A 19,444-nucleotide genomic window follows, 5' to 3' on the forward strand; every position below is an offset into this window, starting at 1 on the left:
AACCAACCGAATGCTATTTTTATATCCGCTATACTTACTCCCTAGCAAGGTGCCTTACAAACACGTTTCAAAACGTCATTCTTGTGGAATACACAAAAAAACGAGAGCAAAGAAAAGGTGATATATCAAACATTAATTTTCTTTAAAGGTGGCCCTGAACACATGCCTCTTCAGGATACTTACGGGCTTTATTAAAGATTATGTATGTATGTATGTATGTATGTATGTATGTATGTATGTATGTGTATATATATATATATATATATATATATATATATATATATATATATATATATATATATATATATATAGGCACAGCACGTACTAACAAGCAACACATAGTATTTAAGTACATCGACGTTTTCAACGACTTCGATATTGCTGGTTCCACCTGCTTCGTGAACCTGTCAGTATAAATTCGCATAAATCCCTTGCGTCCTTTCAGTATAAGATGACTTCCAAAGGTATGTTTGTAGGCCGACGAGTGAAACTGTTTCGCGAACAGAATTTATTTTTCGTAAAACATCAAGTAACCTTCGTAATATCGTAAAACAAGAAAGCCGAAATTCGTAAACATTACGGGAGTAATGTTTACGAATAAGGTGCAAAAATGCAACGCGTATAGGTCGCAATCACTACTGCAGAATGAAATTTCGAATTCGAGGCTGTGTGCCGGGCTTCACCGGAGTGCAGCTGTTTCGCTTATACCTGTGTCCCGAAAACTGTTGCGCCCGCATGGCTATTCAAGTTCTTTAACATACGCAAACAGGGATGGTCTTATAATGCCCAATTAAGTTAGCGAAGCAGTAGATATGTTTCGCGTCTATGATCAATGCCATCACGTAGGAGTTTTTTATCTAAAGCGGACGCTTCTTCGAAATGCGGATGGCAGCCACAAGTAATTTAGGCTTTGCGTCTGTCGTCAGTGCATCCGGATTCCAACTGCACACGGCCCTGTCGGTGCGAGTTCGAATCCCAATGACCACGAAGGTAGGAAAGAAACTAGAAGTGACGGTGACGTAGTAATTTAATCATTGTGTCTGTCTTCGTTCCGAGTAAAGGTGTAGCTAGAAAAGCGCCCTCGACTGCTCTCGACAAACTGGACGATCACCCCTTTGGCGGAAGAAAGAATCCTAGGACACTGTTACAGACCAAGATCAACGCACAAAGCTGTAAACGCGTTTTATCCGCTACTTCAGGAAATGCGGACTTTTGGCACTGACTAATGGTACACTCGACTCATTTCTACCGCGATCCAATTCGGTTTGCAGCGATGCAAAGCCCTCTCGAGATTGGAGTCCGGGAAAGCCTGCCCTAGCCGAATGTGTTAGCTGCTCCCATCGCAGTCGGAGTAGCCACGTGATCAAGTTTATGTCAGTGCTCGGTCGCACTCCCAGTTTGAATGTGGAAGCGCTTACGAGTACGCTCAGCTGAAGCACGGCGCCCTAAATGAACCAGGCGGATGTGTTGCGAGCGTTAGGTTTCGATCGGCCGAATATAAACGACACCGCGAAAGCGCTGCAGAGCGCTCGGAAGTGACCAGTTTAATGCACCATAAGAGTTGTAATCCGTTGCATTACGTTAGTTCGCGCAACTTCAATCACATTACGTTCTCTTTACTCCTTTCCCAGCACAGCGCAGTCAGCCGGTATTTACACCGACTAAGCTCGGTGCCTTGCCCTTTCGTTTTTCCTCCTCGTTCTCGTTCATTTTTGGTCCAAGTGGTGCGCTGCACACTTCTTCCCAGTTATACAGCGCAACATACATAGACGGCCCAGTCAGCTAAAACTTCGTGCCGCAAACTACGGAACAAAAAAATAAACGCGGCTCCCGTCCGCATACGCTGCGAGGAGCCAAACCGCACGGCGCCGCGCAATCCACGGACGAGGAATGCCCGGCACGCGCGTGCAGCGTCGGCGCCGATCGTGCAGGACGTGCGCAGAGGCTCCCGCGACCATCGGGTTCCCCGGCTGTGCGTACTCACCAAACACACACCGAGTGCAGCGTGACCGCACAGCTTGCAGCTCCTGCAATCTTCCTAGTTTCTCGAGCCTCGCATGAGCTGACGTAAGGGGCACCGCGCACCTGAGATAACGAAAACGTTCAAATGTGTAAGAAAGAAAAGTCGCATACACGAAACAAATGAAAACGAAAAAGTCGTGAAGTCGATGGATCACTGAATAAAATTAACCAAACCATGAGCAGGCTCCACATAGCACTTCTACTACCAGAAGCGCAGTGCGATTCTATCGCACTGTATTATTATTATTATTATTATTATTATTATTATTATTATTATTATTATTATTCATAGAAAAGACAGCCGAGAACATTACAATGCAATGTAAGCAGGCTGCTACGCGCATTTTCAGAAGTGCTTTCAGCATTTGCTGACAGACCCATAGGCAGTATCCGTGCGGAAAGGTTCGAAGCAAACCCGCTCGCAGCTACTCTTATTGAGGGGAATGGAATTATATGAGCAAGCAATATCAATGAAAGGGACATGCCAAAATCGACAAACACAAAAGCAAAAATGTTATTACTCTGTCTCATTTGTGACCCGGTTCTATTGGTTTCTATTTATAGGATTATGTTAGTTCAACGAGAAGGTGCTCATTTGAGAAGATTCTCGCTATTTATGCTATTCCCCTTCACTGTCACTAAACGGTCTGCGATCCGTGTGTTTACAGTGTGCTACTTCTTCACGTCCTTATCCACAATCTTGGTTCGCGACGCCCGTGTTGCGCCGTGCTCAGTTCTCACTTAGTGCTTGCAAGCGCGAGTGCTGTGCTCTCTGCATGGGGCGGGCAAAACTTCTGGACGCCTGCCAGATTTCGTACTCACGAAACAACGGCTTCGAGTACTTTTAAGGGCCGTTTATAGTCCGACGTAACGCACGGGCACGTGCGCGCGCGCGCGCACGCTACGTCACGTCGGCGAAAACGACACCTCTATAGTCGGGCGCACCGGCGCAGCTAACGCAACCGGCGGCTTTCAACGCGCCCCGACGGGCCCGGCGCCGATTTGGCTCCGGAGCCATTCGCGCGTCGAAGTCGGCGGAACTCTCGCACCACAATGCATTGCGCGCGAAGAAAAAGGCGCCAACACAACTCCGCAGACGGCTTTTGCGGACGGCGCGCGACTTGGCGAACCTTCTGCGCATGCTCCGAAGATAGCAGCCTACGGCGCGCGCGTTGAAGTATAGAGGGGATGGCATCTCGGCTGGCGCAGCGCAACCGACGTAGCGTGAATGACCGCGAACGACGCTCGCCCGCGCGCCGATAACGTCGGACTATAAACGGGCCTTTAGGCATCGGGCTTTATCCTTCGGGCATCCTGTGACAGCATCGCGGGTATCGAAAAATCTGCCGAGCAACTACCCCTGCCGGATGAAGTGTCGTCGTGGTCAGGACAGCACGACTAAAACACAAAGGCCGGTATTCAGAAACAGCTCTCAGGAACAGATGCTAGAATAGGAGAAAACGGTTGGCCAATGGGAAACAGCACTACTTAATTAAGAACGAGAAGCTTTGTTAACTGGGTCCCAGGATTTTTTAAAAGGCCTTTTTATGTATAACCCCTTGCGGCAAACAACACAGTTCTACATATTGATTTGGTTTAGTCGAAAAGGCGGACATTTTTTTTTTCATTCATTCATTCAAATAACTTTATTCAGTGCCCTGCGATTTGGTGGGGCGGGCCTGGACCCCGCCTAGGTTTCGGCCAAGGGTTATTGGCCCTTGGCGGCTTCCTCGGCTTGCTGGACGGCCCAGAGTTGGTGCTGCAGGTCCGAGCTGAGCAACGCAGACTCCCAGCACGCGCGGAGGCTGTCGCTGTTTGAGCCTGCATCACCGTTATCCTGTATTACAGCCGTACATTCCCATTCTCCAGGGTGGCTCTAGAGTTGCAATTTCTGCACTTGTCCGTCGTGTATAAATCTGTGTGTATTAGGTGCATAATAGCTGGACACGGATATGATCTGGTCTGTAACTGCCGCCATTCTACAGACTGGTTTTTGCTTAATTTTGGGTGCGGCGGCGGGAATGTACGCCTCTGCAATCTATAGTGTTGTGTAATTTCGTGAAATCCGGTCATTCGATCTTCCCACTTTCACTCATCGGTAGACGGCGAGGCGGGGCTAGCCGAGGATCGGTCCGTAAGTTCTCGAGCCGTGCGGTGTGCCACCTCATTGCTACCGTGTGGTAGTGTGTGAGCAGGTGTCCAGATGAGATCGACACTTTTGTCGCCGTGGTTATTAGCTAATTTTAGGAGTCGTAGTACCTCTGGGGAGATTCGACCGTTGGCGAAGTTTCGTATGGCCGTCTGGGAATCACTGATGATTATGCCCGCTGGTGTTCGTGCTATGGCTAGCGCAATAGCTATTTCCTCTGCGGTTTCTGCGTGTAGCGTGTTGACTGTACCGCTCGTCGTGCATTTTCCCTCTTAATTTATCAGCACTGCTGTGTAGGCGCGCTCGTGTCTGTATCTAGCTGTGTCTACAAATGTGATGTCCTTGCTGTTACCGAATTTCTTCTGTATATTGCGTGCTCGAGCTGCATTCCCGTCTACCCTGATGGTGGGTAGGATGCATATTCTTGGGTATTGGAGGAATGGTCATCATGCCTCTGATGTGTCTGGGCATATCTACTTTGAAACCATGTTGGGTATGATACCTTATACCTAGGCGATCCAATGTTTGCCTACTTGTTTGTTTTGCACAGGCATTCGTATTGTGCTATTCGTTGTGCCTCGATTAGCTCAACTAGTGTATTGTGCAAACCTAGCTGCAGTAGTCTATCGTTGCTGGTGGTGATGGAGAGTCCGATTGCTTGCTTGTAGATTTTTCTGATTAAGCAGTCCAATTTGTATTTTTCTGACGAGTACCATCGTAGGTACGTTGCCACGTATACTATTCTGCTTATTAGGAACGCTTGGACTAGTTGAATCAGATTGCCTTCTTTCATTCCACTATGTTTGTTGGCTATTCGTTTAAGTAGCCGCATGATTTGAGATGTTATATTGTCTAATTTGCGTATGGTCTCTCCATTGTAGCCGTCACTTTCAATGATGAGGCCCAACATTCTGATCTTGTCAACCTTGGGTATGGGCGTAGGAACGGAACAATCCGCAAATTCACCTAACTACGAACATTTTTTGCCCAAAAAATATAACTGTATGTTTGAATAATTGAAAAAAAAATCATTCTACTCTACCGCTAATTCCTGTAGGGCGCATATTGAAATTTACGAATTGGAGTAGGTAAGTTCGCAAGGCATGTCCATTTGGCTGGGATATTGAGCACAGCGCTTCGAGACATGATTTTTTTCTAACTGCACGGTAAAATTCACTGATGTTCCCGTTAAATTGGCTGGGCACTGCCTAAAAAGGCATTCTACTAAATAAGTAAGAACAACAACAAAGTGGACCAACAGTATAGGCTGCCAGAAGTTTGAGAGCGCTTTTATTCCAATAAAAAAATATCACTTTCGAAATTCGTTGCGCGGACGCACCTTGAAAACTCGGAGGCTTCATTTCACCATTGGACACATCTGTACTACCGACATTCATTCATTCATTTACCCTAAAGCGCACCAAGCTTTACAGAGGGGAGTCGATTACACAAAAATAGCAAAATAAATGACATCAAATGTGTAAACATCTACAGGCACATATGAGGAGGCAAATTTTAAGGCTCACACAAGTGAAAAATCAAATACGATGCGAAGTACAACTTATACACACAAGGCAAAAAGAAAATGAACATTAACTTCACACATCCTTAAATAAATAACTGTGCACCGATGAACAAAACAAGTCATGGTCTGAAATAGAAACGATATCGGAAAGAAGATAGTTCCAATCATTGCACGTGCGCGGGGCGAAAGAATAAAGGAAAATGATTGTGCGGTAAGCAGTGACGTGTACCTTATGGCGATTATCTAAACTGGCCTAATGATAAGACGGCGACGTGACAAACTGACTTTTCGAAACTGGATGACGATGTATATTGTCACGTGGTCGTGACGTCAAAGAACACAGTAGCAATACTGTGAACGACAAAACAAACTTTTGTTGGGCGAACCTGTGCCCACAAAACAGGCTACACCTATAGCACAACGATAGCGGCGAACACGCTCGGCGATCGTCGAAAATCTGATCAGCGGGTCAAGCGCGTCGGCTTTTATAGAGCAGTCATCGAATTTTCCAGACTAATCGTCGGGACCCGCATGCCGTCTACAAAGTTCTACACCATTCGCGTCAAGCGATGAAATCAGATAACCCGAGGTTCGGCGACAACAGACTGCGGATAGAAGCATCGATAACTTTCCAGAAAATTCGGATACATGCAGGCGCGTCCCGCGCTGTGCGATAACATTTGTTCGGCGGCGAAACGTGGTCGCCCGATAGAGATGAGTACACGTGTCAATATTGCAAAAACGAGTAAGACGAGATGTTTTGTGGCGTAATTCAAGTGACTGCAAGGAAAGGGTGCGTTATATCGACATGATACTGTTAGTGCGACGGTAGTTAGATATTGTAATAAGTGCTGCGTTATTCTTTATCATTTCAAGAAAAGAAAGTTAAGTGCGATTGAAAAGGGTCCCAAATGGAGCACGCATATTCAAGTTTTGGACGCATTAGCGTTTTGTGCATTGTTATTTTCACAGCTACAGGGGCACGACTAAAGTTACGCCAAAGGTATCGTAGCATATACGGTTACCGTTGCTAATAACGTAGTTAATGTGATGTATCCAGCTTAGGTCAGATGTTATGTGAATCCCCAAGTATTTATAAGAAGTAACGGAATCTAAAGTAGCGTTGTTAGGGTATAGTTAGCATAAAGTGTGTTAGTAAATGAAACGTGTAACGCAGAGGAAAGAAAGCAGAGGGCAACTACATACTTTGCCCAGTTTGCTCCGCCGCGCGCGGAGATGAGAGACCGAGAGAGAGGGAAGACACGACCAGTCACGTGGCACTGAGCAAGGTGTCGCGTATCGGCAGTCAGGTACGCAAATCTGTCGCCTTCGTGTACTCAAGTAGAGCTCGTGTGGCTCTCTGGACCGATGAGATTTGAGAGCAAACTACCAAACCTTTGCTTCTCTAAAATTCCGATCGTCCAGTCTGCTGGAGAGACGCTGGAGAGTCTCGCGTTGTTTTGGCAAAGCGGGAACAGCGGCACAGGAGATGATCAATGGTCTCTTCACACCTGCATCTAGCGCACATGAATTAATTAGCCATTCTAATGCGATAGCTGTATCAGTTTAGGGAAGGCTATTCCGAAGCACAGCCGACACGCGTCATTTCTTAATAGCTCAGGCAGTAGGATTATGCTATCTGCCTCAGGAGATATTAGAATTTCTGCTGAGATTATATCAGGGGAAAATGAAGAAAAACAAAATATCCTGCGCCTGTGTTCACAAAAAAGTTCGTACGCAAGAACTGTTTGCAGAATCAGATGCCACTGAATCGTGACAACGGACAAGTTATTAAACGAAGGCGGCCAAACAGTGGCAAACGACACGTGCGAGCGATATGTTTCGTGAATACGGTCTCTGACGTATGTGCGCCATTAGTTCTATTTTCGACATCGACTGAAAGTTTACGGGCGGCGTAAACAAAAGAAAGAAAGAAGGGATACTCCAATAATGGTGGCGATATCGACTTGGTGGTCCATACGAGCAGTATACATAGTGCGTTGCGGGCGAGGACAAAAGTGACAGAACACACTTGGCGCTAACTCGCAACAGTCTATTTCGAAGTACTCAATTCTATATATTTTTTGCCTTTAGTTTACTACAAAAATAAAGGACAAATGATGCTAGGTTGAGATATATAAATGGGACAGTGATCTGGAGATGCGACAGTGCTCCTCACTTTAGCGAGACTCGACGGACCTGAATGTTGTCATCGGAAAGCGTCCAACGGCACTCAGAAACCAGCAACAACGCCTTCACGGCTCTTTTCCGGGTCCTTGTCCAAAGAGGATGCCTCTCGCAGAGAGAGTTATCCTACCATCAGTATCGATGTCAGTCTGCTGCTATTGGTAGTTTCGCGAGTCTAACTTAACTGAACTCGTGTATTTGTCTACTTTAAATGACCCGCTCAAACCCCGCTTTTTTTTTTTTTTTATTGCAGTGTTGGCCAAATACTCCAATGATGCCATCTTACTTGATCGCACGTACTCGACAAAACGCGATCACGACCTGATATGCCGAGCCGAACAGCTCCTTTCCGGGACGATTCATCGAACGCTTTAGGAAAACGAAAGGTGTTACTCTCTTTTTTTTTTCATTATGTATGCCATATTTTCTACTTCCTTATTTTCCTATTTCTTTCCTTAGAATGCTGGCCAACAGGCTGGGTAACGCTTTGTGTCCTTTGGAAAAGCAAGTGTGTTCCCATCCAGAGTCAGAGTTCGTCACTCTGCCTCCCCTATATAGCATACTATAGGTGGATGTTCTGCACATAAGCACCACCTGCTGACACTTCTACACTTTCGATTTTAGTTTTCCAGACGACAGAATCAAGATGCGGCACAGTTCACCCGCATCTTTGCTGCTATTCCTACGTATGCATACACATCACGATGCAGACTAGAGCGCAGAAGTATAGCTTATTTTCCTTCATCAATAAAGGAAGGAGTAGCCGCATAATAGCTGTTACGTATGCAGCAACTAGACGAGGCGGCTGCCACCGGAGGCTTGACAGCAGTGTACAGCATAATCATGTCACCTTAAAGACTGCAATAAATTCCACTTGAATAATCACAAAATACAGCAACAACAACATATATTCAAATAAGCGCATAAAAAACCTAAGACAGCAGCGCCACGCTCAGTGACCGTAAAGGCATACTAATGCGATTACGAAGAAGAAAAAAACGTTATACTAAAAAAACAAGATAAATAAAGTTGACAATTTCAACTTACAAGACATCGGATTTTTTTTTTTTACATAAAAATTGTAACAGCGCAAACACACGCAACCACAAAGTATCAAGGACGAGACACAAGCACTGACTGTCAAATAAATTTTATTTTATAAATTTTATTTAAATAAAGTTTAGTTGACAGTCAGCGCTTGTGTCCCGTCCTTGATACTTTGTGGTTGCGTGTGTTTGCGCTGTTACAATTTTTATGTCAAGTACGCACCAATTCGCCCAGAAAGAAGTCTTAATGAAGACATCGGAAATAGGGCTCATAAGAATACACAACACAAAATAAATTACAATACAAAAATGAAAATATGCAAACGAGGTAGTGGATAATTGAAGTTGGCATTTTGAACTTGCATTACATGGGGAATGTGCATTTATCGAATAAGGACAAAATCGAGAAAATACATAATTTTTTTCAAATGTTACGTAACACTTAATGACACCGAACTGGCGAAATGTCATTTAACTTAAATCACATATATGCTTATCGCCGCTTACCTTTAGCTTCCCTCACAAGCGCTGAAACTTGACACGTGACCGTCCGTGCTAGCGCAGTACCTTTCGCTCTTGCTTAGATCAGTTCCATAAAGGGAGTTGTTGGTGTCTTACTTTATAGAATACGTTAAAGGTACATCGTCTAGAGAGTCTGCTCACGACGTTCGAAAACTAAATGGAATGCCGAATATTGGAGATGTTTATACAAAAGCATTAAGCAGCGAAACGCAGCATACGTAACGCTGCGATATCTTCTCATTCGAGTGCGTTGCATCTGTGCGGCTCTTTCTCGCTGTTCAAGACACTAAAATGACGCTCACATTTGAGCCTGTTGCCAGATATCGATTTACGAGAGACTTAGGATTTACGAAATACATCGGCTCGAACGACACCATTTTGTGTTGAATGGGCTTAAAGCAGAGTCGACGGTCGAACTGTTCCAAAAGCTTGAGGCAGCCGAAGACAACAAACAAGCTGCTGCGGCTCCGCTGCTCTCCTCCTGTATTGGGCTTTGTTTATACAGTCGTCTCAATATCTTCGAGAATACTATGAGACAGCTTATGCATTTGTATGGTTTTTTTTTCTAATTTTCTTTTCCTTTTTTTTTTTGTTGGGGAAATGGGGGGGGGGTGGACTTCTTTCGTTTTCAGTACACGAGGTACTGAGATTCGAAAAAAGTGCCTATATATATATATATAGGTGCGATAAAGTACGGCAGTCATAGGAAACAAATTTCGACGACGTGGAAGGCGGTTCGTATTTTATTCAGCGAGCCATCTCCGCGATTCCGCAGCCTCGAGAGAACCGAGCGTTCATAACGGACCCCCATTTCCGTGGGAAATGCACATTCCGAGGCGCGCCCGCCGGGAGATTTGCGGCTGCACCCAAAGACAAGTGGGCGCAGTCGCCAAAAAAGAAAAGAAGCACACGTAATTTCTTCGAGAGCGCACACGAGCCGACCAGCAGCAGCGGAGGACGGAGACCAGTTCCGGCAATTCATTTTCGCGAGGTTTTTCGTTGCGTGCCCTCGGTGATACGAGACGAGCGACGCCGAACTGCGGTCTATAACCGTGTCGGACAGAAATAGGTTTGAGTTCGAAAGCGCTTTATTGGTGATGACCTCTATGGGTATGGACCGTTCCTAAGTCTCGGTAGAAGCCGGTGGCGGCGCGCCGGCTTAATTGCCGTATCAACCAAACGCAGCTGTTCCTTTGACGTCACAGCGCCAATATTGGGCCCCGTAGGCTTATGCAATCCGCGCCCTGCAACGTGACTGCAGGTTCGACAGGCCCTGGCAGCAGTGGTGGGAAAGCTAATTTGATTGTCCCGCCTTCTTTCTGGACTTTCTTTCTTCTTCTTTTTCTTTTTTTCGCCTACATAGAAACGAGGCCGCCGCGGCCGGGATCACGCCGGCCTACCTCGAGCTAAGCAGCGGCCCAGCCACTGCGCTGCCGCTGGCAAGCCGACTTCGCCCTTAGAAAAATTGACAGTCGACGAGCAGATGATGAACAGCATTCCGATGTGGGCGAAGCGCAAAAAACGCTCGTGTACATTGCTCGAACAACTTGATCGCTGTTTGTCAGTCTTTTCGCTGCAGCGATAGCAGCCTCTACAACGCTTCTCCTAATTCAATTATTTCCCCGTAAGTAAGAAAGCTACGTAGCAGATAATATAGAAATGCGGAAGCAGGTCTCCCTGTGAAAACACCGAGACAGAGAGACCTCCCGCTAGTACGCGCACTAGAAATACAACTACCCGGTGCACAGCTTTATATAATGTGGAATAATCTAACATCATACACAGCACAACTAAAATGAGCAAAATAAATATAACATTACAGCGTGAAATCACAAACTGAGGATAGCATTAAAAAAAATCAAGTGAGTTATATATTCAACATATACGAACACAAGTTCGTTTTGAGTGAGTCAATGGAACGTTCCCCTGCGCCCGCAGGTAATGAATTCCATAACGATACAGATGAAACGTTTTCAATCAGCTCACCGCATTTGGTTCCGGGTTGCGGTAACACGGTGTTGTTTATTATAGGAAAACGGGCCGACGGAAAATTAAGAAACTGATTGGAATTCACCAGACGAAATGGAACCTTTCCAATCACGAGCGTCAGAAAAACGAGAAAATATGTTAAGCTTTTGCACATATAAACTGACATACGTAAAAAGTAACGAAGAGGCATTGCACGTAAAGGTACTTAAGATTATAATATGATTATTTATTTTTCTAAATCTCCTGAGATGAACACAAGCGAGCCGGGAAAGTGTTTGCCGATAATAAATTCCAAAAGATCATTTCACTATAGGAAGAAACGCTTAATAAACAGAATAAACAGAACGACTAATAAACAAGCGTATTACTATCACATGTCGCTTTCCATGTAAGCGAGGCTACATGAGAGCCGAACAGCTCGAGTGCTCTGCCAGCAAATCTAGCGCACTTTAGTCCCACGAGTCTTTCTTATACCCCAGTCACACGAGCACGCCAAAGGTCCTTTGAAGTCAAGGAGCATTGAGCTTTCGAAGGCACATTAGTTCAAGGGATATGTGTCGGTGCTACACGGTCTCCAGGTCTCCGTTGAATCTTTTAACAGAAACCGCAACGTATCCGCAGCGCTGCCATCGCCTCGAAAGTAATAAAAAAATATGGCCCAAATGCGTCTTACAATAAATTTGTCATATTTCTTTCAGCAATATTTATTTTTCCTAACACATAGAAACATCGAAACAAAATGCATGCGTAGTAAAGGCATTACTTTACCAACTACAGATGTATTTATTGTAACGATGGCCACTATGTGTACCGCTTCGTACACCGCATGTTGTCGTCGATTATTCGGTGTTGCCCTTGCTTCACCTGCTTTGTTTCATTCCTTGTGACTAGGCAAAGGTAGGTACACGTAAACGCAGTAAAATAAAGAACTACAAAACAAAAGTGACGAGGGAACAAGATGCGCAGAAAGAAGCCGAGGAGGTTGGGATGCCTAGCAGCCGCTGACCAAAGAACCAAACCGCACATCGCACCCGTGTTCTGTCGATGTTGCTGCTGATGACAGGCCGTGCAGGCGCTGCTGTACCGGCGCGTTCATAATGGAGATTGCGGGTGTACCGAAAGTGTTCAATACTTTAGTAATAGTATTCAGTACGTGTAAGCTTGTTCTGAAGAGGTAAAAATTGAACTTCCATATTTATCGAGATTTCTTTTTTTTTTTTCTGCTGTCGGACGCCCTCTAGGCTCGAGAGTATTCCCTTTAGGTTTCAAAGGACGAACGCGCACTCCTTTCACTCGGAGCTCCCTGCCAGTATAGGACTCCTTTGCTGTCCCTGTGTGACAGTGCAGATTTTCCCTTGAAGTAACGGTTCCTTGGCTCAAAGGACTTTCAAAGTGCCCGTGTGACTGGGGTATTATTTCTCTCTCGCCTCCGCGGCTTTCCTTTCCACCTTTCCTGTATTCTTTACTAGATTTCCTCCGCTTTCAGCCAAGCAGACAGGAGAGCGTCATACACGCCCCATGCTTTCATCGAATCTCGACGTCAAGAATGACCTAAATAATTTCAAGAGCATGCGGCTACTGCGCGGGAGGACGCTAGTCCGCATTCTGCCACTGGATGTGCCTTTTTTCTTTTTTTTTTCTTTTAGGGCAAAATCCTTAGATCTTTATGTCTGAAGGTCGTGTTGTAATGTACCGAAAATCGAAGCGCTCGTGCCACTCCAAGTGGCACGAGCGCGAGTTCGTCGTCTTCTTCCACATCGCTTTTTCCACATAGGTGCCGCTAATCATGCAAAAAAGGCATATTTGATTCATCAGCATCATCATCATCATTATCAGCAGCAGCAGCAGCAGCCTGGTTACGTCCACTGCAGGGCAAAGGCCTCTCCCATAATTCTCCAACTACCCCAGTCATGTACTATTTGTGGCCATGTTTCCCTGCGAACTTCTTAATCTCATCCACCCACCTAACTTTCTGCCGCCCTCTGCTACACTTCCCTTCCCTTGGAATCCATTCCGTAACTCTTAATGACCATCGGTTATCTTCCCTCCTCATTACGTGTCCTGCCCATGCCCATCTCTTTTTCTTGATTTCAACTAAGATATCATTAACTAGCATTTGTTCCCTCACCCAATCTGCCCTTTTCTTATCCCTTAACGTTACACCTATCATTCTTCTTTCCATAGCTCGTTGCGTCGTCCTCAATTTAAGTAGAACCCTTTTCGTAAGCCTCCAGGTTTCTGCCCCGTACGTGAGTACTGGTAAGACACAGCTATTATAAACTTTTCTCTTGAGGGATAATGGCAATCTGCTGTTCATGATCTGAGAATGCCTGCCAAACGCACCCCAGCCCATTCTTATTCTTCTAATTATTTCAGTCTCATGATCCAGTTCCGCAGTCACTTACTGTCCTAAGTAGATGTATTCCCTTACCACTTCCAGTGCCTCGCTACCTATCGTAAACTTCTGTTCTCTTCCGAGACTGTTAAACATTACTTTAGTTTTCTGCAGATTAATTTTTAGACCCACCCTTCTGCTTTGCCTCCCCAGGTCAGTGTGCATGCATTGAAATCGGTCCCCTGAGTTACTAAGCAAGGCAATATCATCAGCGAAGCGCAAGTTACTAAGGTATTCTCCATTAACATTATCCCCAATTCTTCCCAATCCAGGTCTCTGAATACCTCCTGTAAACACGCTGTGAATAGCATTGGAGAGATCGTATCACCCTGCCTGACGGCTTTCTTCATTAGGATTTTATTGCTTTATTTATGGAGGACTACGGTGGGTGTGGAGCCGCTATAGATGTCTTTCAGTATTCTTACATACGGTTCGTCTACACCCTGATTCCATAATGCCTCCATGACTGATGAGGTCTTGACTGAATCAAACGCTTTCTCGTAATCAATGAAAGCTATATATACGAGTTCGTTATATTCTGCACATTTCTCTAACACCTGATTCATAGTGTGAATATGGTCTATTGTTGAGTAGCCTTTACGGAATCCTGCCTGGTATTTTGGTTGACAGAAGTCTAAGTAACGTGTTCCTGATTATATTTGCGATCACCTTATTAAATACTTTGTAGGCAACGGACAGTAAACTGAGTGGTCTATAATTTTTCAAGTCTTTGACGTCCCTTTTCTTATGGATTAGGATTATGTTAGCGTTCTTCCAAGATTCCGGTACGCTCGAGGTCATGAGGCATTGCGTATACAGGGTGGCCAGTTTTTCTAGAACAATCTGCCCACCATCCTTCAACAAATATGCTGTTATCTGATCCTCTCCAGCTGCCTTCCCCCTTTGCATAGCTCCGAAAGGTTTCTTTACTTCTGCCGGCGTTACTTGTAGGATTTCAAATTCCTCTAGACTATGCTCTCTTCCATTATTGTCGTGGGTGCCACTGGTACTGTATAAATCTCTATAGAACTCCTCAGCAATTTGAACTATCTCATCCATATTAGTAATGATATTGCCGGCTTTGTGTCTTAACGCATACATCCGATTCTTGCCAATTCCTAATTTCCTCTTCACTGCTTTTAGGCTTCCTCCGTTCCTGAGAGCATGTTCAATTCTATCCATATTATACTTCCTTATGTCAGCTTCCTTATGTCGAAATTTCTGCCAGTTCTATTCTAGCTGTAGGGTTAGAGGCTTTCATACATTGGCGTTTCTTGATCAGATCTTTCGTCTCCTGCGATAGCTTACTGGTATCCTGTCTAACGGAGTTACCACCGACTTCTATTGCACACTCCTTAATGATGCCCACAAGATTGTTGTTCATTGCTTCACCATTACGGTCCTCTTCTTGAGTTAAAACCGAAAACCTGTTCTGTAGCTGGATCCGGAATTCCTCAATTTTCCCTCTTGCCGCTAACTAATTCATCGGCTTCTTATGTACCAGTTTCTTCTGTTCCCTCCTCAAGTCTAGGCTAATTCGAGTTCTTACCATCCTGTGGTCACTGCAGCGCACCTTGCCGATCACGTCCACATCTTGTATGATGTCAGGTTTAGCGCAGGGTATGAGGTCTATTTCATTTCTAGTCTCTCCATTCGGGCTCCTCCACGTCCACCCTCGGCTATCCCGTTTGCGGAAGAAGGTATTCATGATCCGCATATTATTCTGTTCCGCAAACTCTACTAATAACTCTCCCCTGCTATTCCTAGAGCCTATTCCATATTCCCCCACTGACTTGTCTCCAGCCTGCTTCTTGCCTACCCTGGCATTGAGGTCACCCATCAGTACAGTGTATTTTGTTTTGACTTTCCCATCGCCGATTCCCCGTCTTCATAGAAGCTTTCGACTTCCTGGTCATCATGACTGGATGTATATTCGTACGCCTGTACGACCTTCAATTTGTACCTCTTATTAAGTTTCACAAGACCTGCCACCCTCTCGTTAATGCTATAGAGTTCCAGTATGTTACCAGCTATATTCTTATTAATCAGGAATCCGACTCCTAGTTCTCGTCTCTCCGCTAAGCCCCGGTAGCACAGGACGTGCCCGCTTTTTAGCACTGTATTTGCTTCTTTTGTCCTCCTAACTTTACTGAGACATATCCCATTTACTGCCCTCTAATTCCTCCAATATCACTGCTAGACTTGCCTCACGAGATAACGTTTCAGGAATAAACGTTGCCAGGTTCAGATTCCAATGGCGGCCTGTTCGGACCCAAGTATTCTTAGCACCCTCTGCTGCGTCACAGGTCTGACCGCCGCCGTGGTCAGTTGCTTTGCTGCCGCTGGGGACTGAGGGCCGGGGTTTGATTGTTCTATTCATATAGGAGGTTGTTGCCAAGTACTGCACCAGGCTGACCAATCCGGCTTTGGTGAGGGAGTGCGTTATTGGTTTTGGTCACCGGGATCAAGCCGCACTCCAGGCCTGTTCATGTAATTTTATCAATACGTGGATTTTTTTTTTAATCCGGTGGAAAATTGCGCGGCACCGGGATTCGAACCACGGTCCTCTTGCACGCGAGGCAGATACTCTGCCTCTACGCCACCGCTGCAGACTTAATTTTAATATTCAGACTTAATAAAGATTTTTAATATAGACTCAATATTTAATTATTAGAGAGCTAATCATGGCACTCGAACCCACGACCTTTGTTAGAAATCGAACTCACTACCATTGGTGGTAAATAGGGCGAAGTTTATCAAGGCTTAGATAATTAATGCAGCTTTAATTAGGGCACTCGAACCCACGACATTTAGTGGGAGAAAATAAGTAATAACGGGATGTCTATTAATTGACATTTCCAAATTCCCCGAGTTTTTCAGGGTTTTCCTCAGTGCTTTAGCAAAATTTAATGAGCCACACAGAACTTTGTTTTATGTCAGGCCGGGATGACACGATGTCGCCCGATGCTATCACTCTAGTAAGCATGTTAAAAAAAATTAGAAAACTAGATTCAGTTTGAATAGTAAGCAGTAGGGCTTATTTTATTCAAAATAGAAAACTGAAGGGAGGGGGTAATAAGATGCACAGCGAATAAAATATCTTCGAGAAAGAAATGGTAAAGCCCATGGCAAATTGAGTCGAACATATTGAAATATGAATAAAAAGAGATGCATACAAAAGCAAATATTTCCGAAAATGAGCTATTTCGATTAACTGATAGCATGCTTTTTGGTATCAGGCCCGAGCTTCGTCCCAAGTGAGGTTCTCTCAGCAACTCGAAAGTCAACCTCAACTGTCCTGACACGCTCTCAACCCGCGCACAATGCCTCACCGTTGGGTTTCACTGCTTTATAGAATTTATTTTGCGGCGTCAGCCAATACTTTGCTTTTTGAGCTGAAGCTCCTTCTAAGAAGAGGCGGCAAAGTTGCTTTCCCGATCGTCCCTCAATGCGACGCTCCTTTCTGTTCTCGTCCTCCTGCCGCCGCGCGTTCACCCCACGCACCATCTGAAGCATCCTCTTGGTCAGTTGTACAGTCCATGTTCGATTTTTGGAATCCGTAGGGGCCACGAAAACGTCCGAAAAATCGGGCAGCCCGAAAAACATGAATGCACGTCGTTTACTATTTTTAATGGCTCAAATCACAAAAAGCACGTCAAAAAAAAAAGCTCTGAAGGCCTGCCAGTACACTTATTAGGCATATCGGTTCTCGTAATGTGACAGGAGATGGCAGGTGCACGCGTGTATAATTAGAGAATACGTACCGTGTCCCGTGACAATTGCTTCTCCCACGCTTGTTACGCTTCACCGCTTTACTTCACGTATGCTTCACCACGTAACATTTCTGTGCTGAGGCAAAGCTGCCTTTCGGGAACGGCATTATCGCGAGGATTACGAAGACCGAGTCGGTGCCATTGCTGACAGTGGCCAATTCTTTCAATGAAAAACACGGCACCTAACGGCAAGAAGCCTAAGAGCGAACGTCGAAGCAGCTAAGCCTCGCGTTCCCGCGGTGCTGACTACGGCTGCCAGCGGATTTGTGTGCGAGAGCGCCGGTTCGAGGCGGCGAGATAATCAAAACGGCCGTGTTGGCTTAGATTAAAGCCGTTTCGGGCCTCCGGTCACGGAAAAACTCCGGAAAATCGGATGGCGAAGGGTATTTGTGTCCATAACTTCAGACGCTCTTATACATTGACTCTACGGGGTATGTGGTGGTGCAGCGAAGCCGTCCGCGTTATCGGGCCTGTTCCGAAAAATCGGGCGTCCGAAAAATCGGGCGTCCGAAAAATCGGTCATTGATTGTACACTGGCAACTCCTACAGCCGACGACACGGCGTCAAAGACAATTCGTTACGATTCCTTTCCTTTAGTCGAGCAGGCATTAGGGCGACTTTCGTTCCCTTTCATTAAAATGACACCCAATTTTCTCTGATAGAAGCAAAAATTCCTTGAGCTTTCCCTGAGTATTTCCAGACTACCCAAATTCCTGAGATTTCCCGGTTGGTAGACACACTGAAAAAGAAGTAACAACGCATTTGAATGAGCATGTGAAGTAACTTAATGGATGTCTCTTGAGCGCGCAGGCTTTCGCCTTCCCCCTCTTTGGTTTAAGCTAAAATGACTGTCGATTTCTTATTGAAGAGAACCCAAATGAGGCATGCTTGCTGACATCACCTTTCCCCTCTTCTGCGCTATTTCAGGGGATTCCTAGCTCTTTCTATTCCCTTTATCCCTTACTGCCAGTGTAGGGTAAAAAACAGTATGCTCGTTTGGTTGACCTGCCTGCCTTTCCCTCCTTGCTTTCTCTCTCTTACTCTCTCCTCCCATGAAGATTCGGCTCACTATTAACACCCCCCGACGCGGCGTGCAAGACTACAGCAGTGGGAAAGTTGAAGCAAAAGGGAAAAAAAACTTCTCTACAATATGTTTTGTGTTCTGTTGTGCCTGACGATCCCTCAGAACAAAGGATGCTTCACCGCCAGACATTCACCGCCAGGTCAGTCAGCGTTACCTGAGTCTTACGGAGAGGCAGTCATGTACCAGATCTTCGGCTTTTCGAGCACCCAGAAATGACAGCTCGCTTCACGACAACGTCGCCCACTCCTGACCGTTACGAAGAGGCCATTGATTCATGACAGGGTCATCGTCGAGAACTTTTGGGGCAAGGCAACGACGGCCGGTTCACAGTTTGCCACGTGGTTGCCTCGTGTTGTGCAACATTGTGTGAAGGAGAGCCACCAAAATGGTGGGACGTCGGGGGCGGGAGGTGGTGAACGGTTCAGCGTTTGTGACTGGCCAGTGAATTCCCTCGACGAAGGAAAGAAGAAAATAAGCGGAATAAAAGGCGGACACGGATGGCCGTGAGAGGGGGAGGCTCGGACATCGAAAGACTCTAGCATCTAGTGTGCTCTGATAGTTGGAGCCGTTTTTGTAAAACTCAACCATGTACATTTGAAAATAAACCTTTTTTCGGTTCTCTTAAACGTCGTTCGGGACCTTTCTTTCTTCCGGCACCTGGCACGGCGACATCCATGGAACCTTCGTGGCCGCACGGACTCCCAACTTCCCAACAGGTCGTGCACTTGGTCTCAAAGCAACCACTGAGCCTT

The 19,444-nt window shown here is 45.6% G+C and overlaps 1 protein-coding gene across 4 annotated transcripts in view; it reads right to left on the reverse strand.

The window, feature by feature from the left end:
• Positions 1-19,444, reverse strand: part of LOC139049852 (inactive phospholipase C-like protein 1) — a 345,846-nt gene that overhangs the window by 174,741 nt on the left and 151,661 nt on the right. For all 4 annotated transcript variants that reach the window (XM_070525679.1, XM_070525680.1, XM_070525677.1 and 1 more), the window contains one exon: positions 1,985-2,085. The gene's annotated coding sequence lies outside the window, so the exon portion shown is untranslated. The remainder of the gene's footprint in view (positions 1-1,984; positions 2,086-19,444) is intronic.

The sequence above is a fragment of the Dermacentor albipictus genome, chromosome 9, assembly GCF_038994185.2.
Source record: "Dermacentor albipictus isolate Rhodes 1998 colony chromosome 9, USDA_Dalb.pri_finalv2, whole genome shotgun sequence".
Classification (NCBI taxonomy): Eukaryota; Metazoa; Arthropoda; class Arachnida; order Ixodida; family Ixodidae; genus Dermacentor; species Dermacentor albipictus.